Here is an 8,381-nt window from a genome sequence, read left to right as displayed (position 1 = left end):
TGACGAGGCCCTGCAGGAAGTAGAAGGTAGCTGAAGGTCCTCTTGTAACATCTCACAGAGGCGGCCGATTGCCTCCTTCCTGAAACGAAGTCTCCACACAGATATCTCTTCCGATAACAATGTGGTTGATGTGGTGTATCTGGACTTTCAAAAGGCGTTTGATAAAGTGCCGCACGGTAGGCTTATCATCAAGACTGCGGCCCATGGAATAAAGGGGGCAGTAGCAACATGGATACAGAATTGACTGGGGAACAGAAACAGAGAGAAGTGGTAAACGGTTGTTTTTCGGGCTGGAGGAAGGTGTACAGTGGTGTTCCCCAGGGTCAGTGCTGGGACCACTGCTTTTCTTGATATTTATTAATGACTTGGACTCGGGTGGACAGGGCACAATTCCAAAATTTGCAGATGACACAAAACTTGGAAGGGTCGTAAATAGTGAGGAGGACAGTGATAGACGTCAAGAGGAAACAGACAGTCTGGTGGAATGGGCGGACACGTGGCAGATGAAATTTAAAGCAGAAAAATACGAATTGATACATTTTGGTTGGTAGAATGAGAAGACGCAATGTAAACTGGAGGGCACAACGCTAAAAGGGATACAGGAACAGAGAGATCTGGGGGTTTATGTGCACAAATCGTTAAAGGTGGCAGGGTATGTTGAGAAACCGTTTAAAAAAGCAAAGGGATACTCGGGTTTATAAAAAGAGGCACAAGTACGAAAGTATGGAAGTCATGATGAACCTTTATAAAACACTGGTTTGACCACAACTGGAATATTTTGTCCAGTTCTGGGCACCGCACTTTAGGAAAGATGTGAATGCCTTAGAGAGGGCGCAGAAGAGATTTACTGGAACGATTCCAATGATGAGGGACTTTAGTTACGTGGATAGACTGGATAAGCAGGCTTTGTGGTTCTTGGAACAGAGGTGGTTGCGAGGAGATTTGATAGAGGTGTTCAAAATCATGAAGGGTCCAGACAGAGTAGATAGAGAGAAACTGTTCCCATTTTAGTGGAAGGGTCAAGAGCTAGAGGACGTAGCTTTAAGGTGATTGGCATAAGAACCAAAGGTGACGTGAGGAAAAACTTTTTTACACAGCGAGTGGTTGTGATCTGGAATGCACTGACTGAGGGGGTGGTGGAGGCAGATTCAATCATGGTTTCAAAAGGGAACTGGATAATTACTTGAAAGGAAAAAAATGCAGGGCTACAAGGAAAGGGACGAGCTGGAATGAACTTGCACAGACGAGGCACAGACTCGATGGGCCGAATGGCCTCATTTCGTGCTGTCACCTTTCTCTGACGGTCTGATGAAAATGGGAGAAGAGTGAAAATGAGTCAAAATACGACCGAAATAACAAGTACCTGGAGTGGGGGTCGAGCCCACGCTGGTATAAACCCATTGGATTTTATATCTAAATTCATAACCACTCGGCCATCCCGCGTTTTGAATTTGTATGTAATGTGCCTGAGTGTCATTTCTTTCATATCTTCGTCAGTCAAGGTCCAGAATGAAATGATGTCGGGAGTGGAGAAAGAGGAACAGAGAGGCAATTTGAAAAGCGTTGAAGAAGTGACAGACGCACACAGACAGATCCACACATGTGTTGGTTGAAACACTCGATGGAAGCTTTGAGAAAGAAAGCTCTGAACCGGAGTCAGCAGGCTTCAAACCTGCGCGGGGAGACCCCAATGGATTTCCAGTCGATCGCCTCAACCACTTGTCTGCGACTACTGGATTTCAGTTAAATGCTGCTCACTTAAAATTGTAACGATCCTTCCGTGCGGTAACTTTTCTGTGATGCCAATGGAAGACGAGTGACAATGAGCAGCATCAAAATGTAACCGAAGTAACAGCTGCGAGGAGTGGGGTTCGGAAACACGCGGGGATAAATCCAGTGGATCTTAAATCCAAAGCCTGAACCACTCGGTCATCCTGGTCCTTCCAGCACGACCGCTCGTCTTTAGCTTTTTCCATTCCAACAGAAGCTTTTAGAGTCCGTTCTGTTTCTTGCTAGTTTACTCTCATTTTCAATTTTCCCTTTCTTTATCAATTTCTTGATCCTCCTTTGCTGAATTCTAAAATGCTCCCAATCCTCAGGCTTACTGCTTTTTCTGGCAACTTTATTTGCCTCTTCCTTTGATTTTATACTATCTTTAATTTATCTTGTTAGCCACGGTTGGATCACTTTTCCTGTTGGGTTTTTGTGCCTTAAGGAATATATATTTGTTGCAGTCTATCACTGTCCTCCTCACTGTTCACTACACTTCCAAGTTTTGTGTCATCTGCAATTTTTAACATTTTGCCCTGTGCACCCAAGTCCAAGTCATTAATATATATCAAAAAAACAGTGGTCTCAGTACCGACCCCTGGGGAACAACACTGTACACCTCCCTCCGTCCGAAAAACTTTCACTTGCAATTGATCTCCAATGTTTGATGTAGAAAATACACTGAACGTCGAACTCGGACCATCCCACTTTCCACAATTTAATTTCACTGATATTCCAGCGATTTTAAAACCTGCTCTCTGCCTCACTCTTCACCTCGATTTCAGAACACGAATAATGTGCAAGTAATGAATACGCAGAATCGAGCTGTTTGTCGACCCGGGCTAATTCAGCCGCTCCAAACAGAGAGAGAGAGACATACAGAAAGAAATTTATTTCCAATATTTGATGTGGAAAATAGATTGAAAGACTAACTCGGACCATCCCACTTTCCAAAATTTAATTTCATTGATATTCCAACGATTTGAAAACTGTTTATTAAGGTCTCTCTCCCTGTCTCTTTCTCCCCGTGTCTATCTCTCTCTCTCTCTCTCTCTCTTTCTATCTCTCTCTGTGACTCTTTCCACAATGGCCCGTTAAATAAACTGTCATGAAATTATGACTTCAGGCGGAATAGCAGAAATCCATTGGTCCTCAATCAGTCGATTGTCGCAATCAGTTGCAAACACCTGTTGATCTGACTTCACCAGCTGAAGAACATTATCATCCGCTTTTTAAACATGAGGTGCGGTGGCCAAGTGGAAAGGCGTCGGTCTCGTAAACCGAAGAGCGCGGGTTCGATCCCCGTCCGCACCTGTTTCGCGTTTCAATTTTTAATGAAATGACCTATTTGATGACAGTTTGTTTAACTTTCCACGGGCCACTGTTGAAAGAAGACTCACTGTTCACATTTCCATCTCTCTGTTCGTTAAGATTCAGAATAAAGTGATGTGGGGTGCGAGGAAAAGAGTGATAAAGAGAGACACTCAGAAAGAGAGAGAGACACTGGGACAGAAAGAGTCTCTCTCGGTCTGTCTGAGTCTGTGTCAGTCTCTCTCCCTCCATCTGTCCAACACCCGCAGATTTGAGAATCACAGGGTCAAAGAAGGAAACAGATTGGAACACATTGAGCCTGTGTCCTGTTTCAAAACCGACTCCCAGGAAAACGGCTCCGCTAGAATCGTTAAATGGTCAAAGTTTTTCCGGCGAGTTTGACCTCCTCCCTGAGATGGGGAGACACGGGGACGTGGGGCGATTAAAAGGCTTCAGAAAAACCAGTTCCAATTGGATATTCTCCATCGTGGTGAGATATCCCCCCTCAGCCGATGGGGAGGAAGCATTTTTAAGAGGCCAACTACAAATTTTACTTCTTTGCCTCGCTTCTTCTTCAAAAACGACAGAGAGAAATAGAACAGAAAAAGAATGAAACAGGTGATTGTCACTTTCAGAATATTATTGAGCGGAGACTGTTTGGGGACTGAATTCTTGGGGCCCGTCTGTTGCAGAGCCCAAATGTGTTCCGATCTGTTCCCTTCTTTGACCCTGTGATTCTCAGATATGCGGGTATTAGAGAGAGGAAGGTGGAGAGATAAACTGACAGAGAGAGAGAGCGAGAGGGAGATATGGAGAAACAGAGACTGTGAGAGAGAGAGAGAGAGAAAGAGAGAATCAGAAAGAGAGAGAGAGAGAGAGAGAGACATAGACTGATCCTGAGACACACATTGAAACATAGAGGGAGGGGGCGAGAGAGGTTTAACGATTTTGCCTCTGTGTATAATGTGCCTAAGTGTGTGTGTGTGTGTCTCACTTGTTCTCAGATTTCTGAGTGAATCTCTGTTTCTCTGTCGTTCTCTCTCTGTCACTCTCTCCCGCTCTCCCCACATTACTTTATTCTGGACTTTGACTAACATCGAGATGGAAATGTGAAAGGTCAGTCTTCTTTCAACAGTGGCCCGTGGAAACCAGGGTTCAATTTCCCGACCGGGAGGTTATTGTTTTTTTGCCTTTAAAAGCTTCACTTTCGTTCCTCTTGCAATTTATCTCCAAGTGGAGGTTTACCAGAAAGATCCCACATACAACAATGAAATGGATGGCCAGTTAACCTGCTTTTTGTTGGTGTTAGCAAGGTCACATTAATAGCAATGACAAAATACCAGGTACATAATGCAGGTGTAAAAAGAGTGTCACTGAACAGTATGAAAGTGTAAATTAAAAAGCTACAAGGAGTGGGCTTCAAACCGCAGAACTGCTCGAGGTGTCAGCAGTCGCTCAGTGGGCAGCACTCTCGGCAGCCAGCACACAATCTGCTGAAAGAAGGCTTGTCTTTCACATTTCCATCTCTTTGTCAGTGAGGATGAAATAATGTGGGGAGCGGGGGAAAGAGAGACAGAGAGAAAGAAAGACAGAGAGACACTCTGAAAAGCGTTGTGAAAGTGAGACACACACATAACACACAAAAGCAGACACACACACACACACACACACACACAGACTCGTGTAGGTTGAAACGCAGAGATGAAAGTTTCGAAAAGAAAGCTCTGAGCTGCAGTCGGCAGGATTCGAAGCTGCGTGGGGAAACCCCAATTGATTTCCAGTCAACGACTTGACTTGCTCCAAACGCTGCTCACAGTAAAATTACAAAGATCCATCGCTCTCGAACAGACGAGCATTAAGAATCAGGATGCCTGTGTGGGTAATGTACCTGTATTTTTGTGTCTCACTTTTTCAAAGCTTTTCTGAGTGGGTTTCCGTTTCTCTGCCTTTCTCTCTCTCTCTCACTCTCTCCCGCTCCCCACATCACTTCATTCTGGACCTTGAGGAACAAAGAGATGGAAATGTGAAAAGTAAGTCTTCTTTCAACAGTTGCCCGTGGAAAGTCAAGCAAATTGTTAGCAAATAAATGGTTAAAATAGATTAAGTGAAACTTGAATTGTGTGTAACGCCATCTGTGGTGAGTGTCCTGGAGCAGCGCACTTCAGCTCCTCGTTAGTACAGTGGTGAGTTTCCCCACATATCACACTCGAGGCCGGGACTCAATGACCCGATAGAAAAAATCAACTTCTGCTGCTTTTAAAAGCTTCACTTTAATTTATCTGCAACGTTGGATGCGTTATCAGCCGTCGCTCAGTGGGCAGCACTCTCGGCAACCCGCACACAAACTGTTTAAAGAAGGCATGTCTTTCACACATTCCATCTCTTTGTTAGTCAAAGTCCAGAATGAAATGATGTGAGGAGCGGGGGAAAGAGTGACAGAGAGACACTCTGAAAAGCGTTGAAGAAGTGAGATACACACGCACAGACACAATATACACACACACTGACACAGCAGACACTGATACACATGCAGACTCTCACACACACAGGTGCACCACTGACAGACAGATATACACGTGTACGTTGAAAGGCAGACGTGAAGGGTCTGAAAATAAAGCTCTAAACCATAGTCGGCAAGGCTCGAACCTGCCCGGGGAGAGCCCAATTAAATTGTTTATCCATCGCCCGAAACAACCCCCGCCACGACTGTTTGAGTTTAGCGAAATGCTGCTAACTTAAAATTGCCACGATCCATCGCTCTGCAACAGACGGGCACCAAGAACGACCATGCCTCTGTGTGTAATGTGTGTGTGACTCACTTTTCCTAAGCTTTTCTGTGTGAGTGTCCGTTTCTCTGTCTTTCTCTCAATAGTTCAATATTCAGTTTGCCTTCTGGATTACCTGCTGCACCTGTATGTTGACTTTTTGTGTTTCATGTACGAGGACACCCAGATCCCTCTGTACTGCAGCATTTTGTAGTATTTCTCCATTCAAATAATATTTTGCTTTTTTATTTTTCCTGCCAAAGTGGATGAATTCACATTTTCCCACATTATATTCCATCTGTCAAATTTTGCCCACTCGCTTAACCTGTCAATATCCCTTTGCAGACACTTTGTGTCACTCTCGCAACTTGCTTTTCCACCGATCTTCGTATCATCAGCAAATTTGGCCACATCCTTCATCCAAGTCATTGATATATATTGTAAATAGTTGAGGCCCGAGCACTGATCCCTGCGGCACCCACTAGTGACAGATTGCCATTTTGAAAATGAACCTTTTATCCCAACTCTTTGTTTTCTGTCAGCCAATCCTCAATCTATGAGCTCTTATCTTGTGCCTGTTATTCTCTGCGAGGTAAAGGCCAGAAGCAGTGGCTGCAGCGTGGCAGGAAGCGGCAGAAGGCACGGGTGGGTGCAAGTGTGGAGAATAACAAGCAGCAGGGATACCAACTTTTATGTGGCATCTCATCGAATGCCTTTTGTAAATCCAAATATACTGCATCCATTGGTTCCCCTTTATCCACCCTGCTCGTTACTTCCTCAAAGAACTCTAATAAAATTGTCAGGCACGATTTCCCATTCATAAAACTATGCTGACAATTTAGATTGTATTGTGAGTCCGCGAATGTCCTGCTGGATTCGAGCATTTTCATTTCACACACACGAAAATGTTGAAACGCGGTGGTGAAAGGTCTGAAAAGTGAAATCTAGACCGTAGTCGGCAGGATTCGAACCACTCGGCCACGACTACTTGGCTCCAATGCAACGCTGCTCCCTTAAAATAGCAATAATCCAGCACTCTGCGACACAGAACCGCAGAACTGGTCCAGGTATCAGCCGTCGCTCAGGGGGTCGGATGTTCACGCTCGTTCCTCGTCAGTCCGGTGGTGACTATCCCTGGCGATTACACGGTAGACCTGGGTTTAAGTACACCTGGACGATGAACTTCTTCTACCTTTAAAGATATAATTTATTTCCAACATTGGACGTGTGAAAAAACACTGATAAACGAACTCGGACAATCCCACTTTCCACAATATAATTCAACTGATATTTCAGCGATTTTATATCTTGCTCTCTGCGTCACCTCGATGTCAGAACCACAATAATTAGCAAGAAATTAAAGGCAGAGTCGCGTTGTGAACAGACCCGGGCTAATTCAGCATCCCGAGTGGCTGATGGAGGCAGATTCAATCATGACTTTCAAAACGGAACAGGATAAGTCCTTGAAAGGAAAAAAATGCAGTGCTCCGGGGATAGGGCTGGGGAGTGGGCCGAGCTGGGTTGGTCTTGCATCGAGCCGGCACGGACACGATGGGCCAAAAGGCCTCCTTCCGTGGTGTGACCTTTCTATGATTCTGTGATGCAAATGGAAAAAGAGAGTCAATGAGCAATATCGAAATGTAACGGAAATAAAACCTACCAGGAGTGGGGGTCGAACCCACGCGGGTATAAACCCATTGGATCTTAAGTCCAACGCCTTAACCACTCGGCCATCCTGGTCTTTTTGCAATTTTGTTCTATGTGTAATGTGCTTGATTGTCATTTCTTCTACGCTTTTCTTTGTCATTAAATACATGGTTCGAATCGATTCACTGAAACTTGAAGCGTGTCCAACGCTATCTGTGCGGAATATCCATCAGTGGCTCACGCTAGTTCCTCGTTCGTGTAGAGTTTAGTATCCCCATCTGTCAAGCGGTTGATTATGGTTCAATTCGCCAATGTCGAAGTCCCATTGTTGTTGCCTTTAAAATCTTCACTATTTCATGTGGAAAATACACTGAATGTCGAACTCGGACCATCCCACTTTCCACAATTTAATTTCACTGATATTCCAGCGATTTTGGAACCTGCTCTCTGCGTCACTCTTCACCTCGATGTCAGAATCGAGCTGTGAGCAGACCCGGGCGAATTCAGCAGCCCGAAACAGAGAGAGAGAGAGAGACGGAGAGTAAGAGAGGCCCTAATAATGGCGCAGAGGAACTTTTCCAGAAATATCCCACATACAACAATGAAATTAATGGCCAGTTAATCTGCGTTTTGGTGGTGTTAGTTGAAGAAGGAAGTTTCGCAAATTGTCATCAAATAAAAGTTTAAAATAGATTCACTGAGATTTAAAGGGTGTCTCACGCCACCTGTGGTGAGTTTCCTTCACCAGACTGCACCAGCTCCTCGTTACTTTCCTGGTGAGAATCCTCGCCTGTCACTCAGGCACCCGCGGTTCAATTCCCCAAGCGGAAGTGGAACTTTTGCTGCCTTCAAAAGCTTCACTTTCCGTCCTTTTCCAGTTCCTCGTTA

General features: G+C 44.8%; 2 non-coding genes across 2 annotated transcripts; one reads left to right on the top strand and one right to left on the bottom strand.

The window, feature by feature from the left end:
• The first annotated feature begins 3,012 nt into the window (after positions 1-3,012).
• On the top strand, positions 3,013-3,084 carry trnat-cgu (transfer RNA threonine (anticodon CGU)). Its single transcript has one exon. It is a non-coding gene; the product is annotated as a tRNA-Thr (tRNA).
• A 4,419-nt stretch (positions 3,085-7,503) lies between these two features.
• Positions 7,504-7,586, bottom strand: trnal-uaa (transfer RNA leucine (anticodon UAA)). Its single transcript has one exon. It is a non-coding gene; the product is annotated as a tRNA-Leu (tRNA).
• Between the last annotated feature and the right edge of the window lie 795 nt (positions 7,587-8,381).

This window comes from Heptranchias perlo, unplaced genomic scaffold, assembly GCF_035084215.1.
Source record: "Heptranchias perlo isolate sHepPer1 unplaced genomic scaffold, sHepPer1.hap1 HAP1_SCAFFOLD_56, whole genome shotgun sequence".
Taxonomy (NCBI): Eukaryota; Metazoa; Chordata; class Chondrichthyes; order Hexanchiformes; family Hexanchidae; genus Heptranchias; species Heptranchias perlo.
The sequence above is the reverse complement of the archived record's forward strand: the minus strand, read 5'-3'. Positions and strand labels throughout refer to the sequence as shown.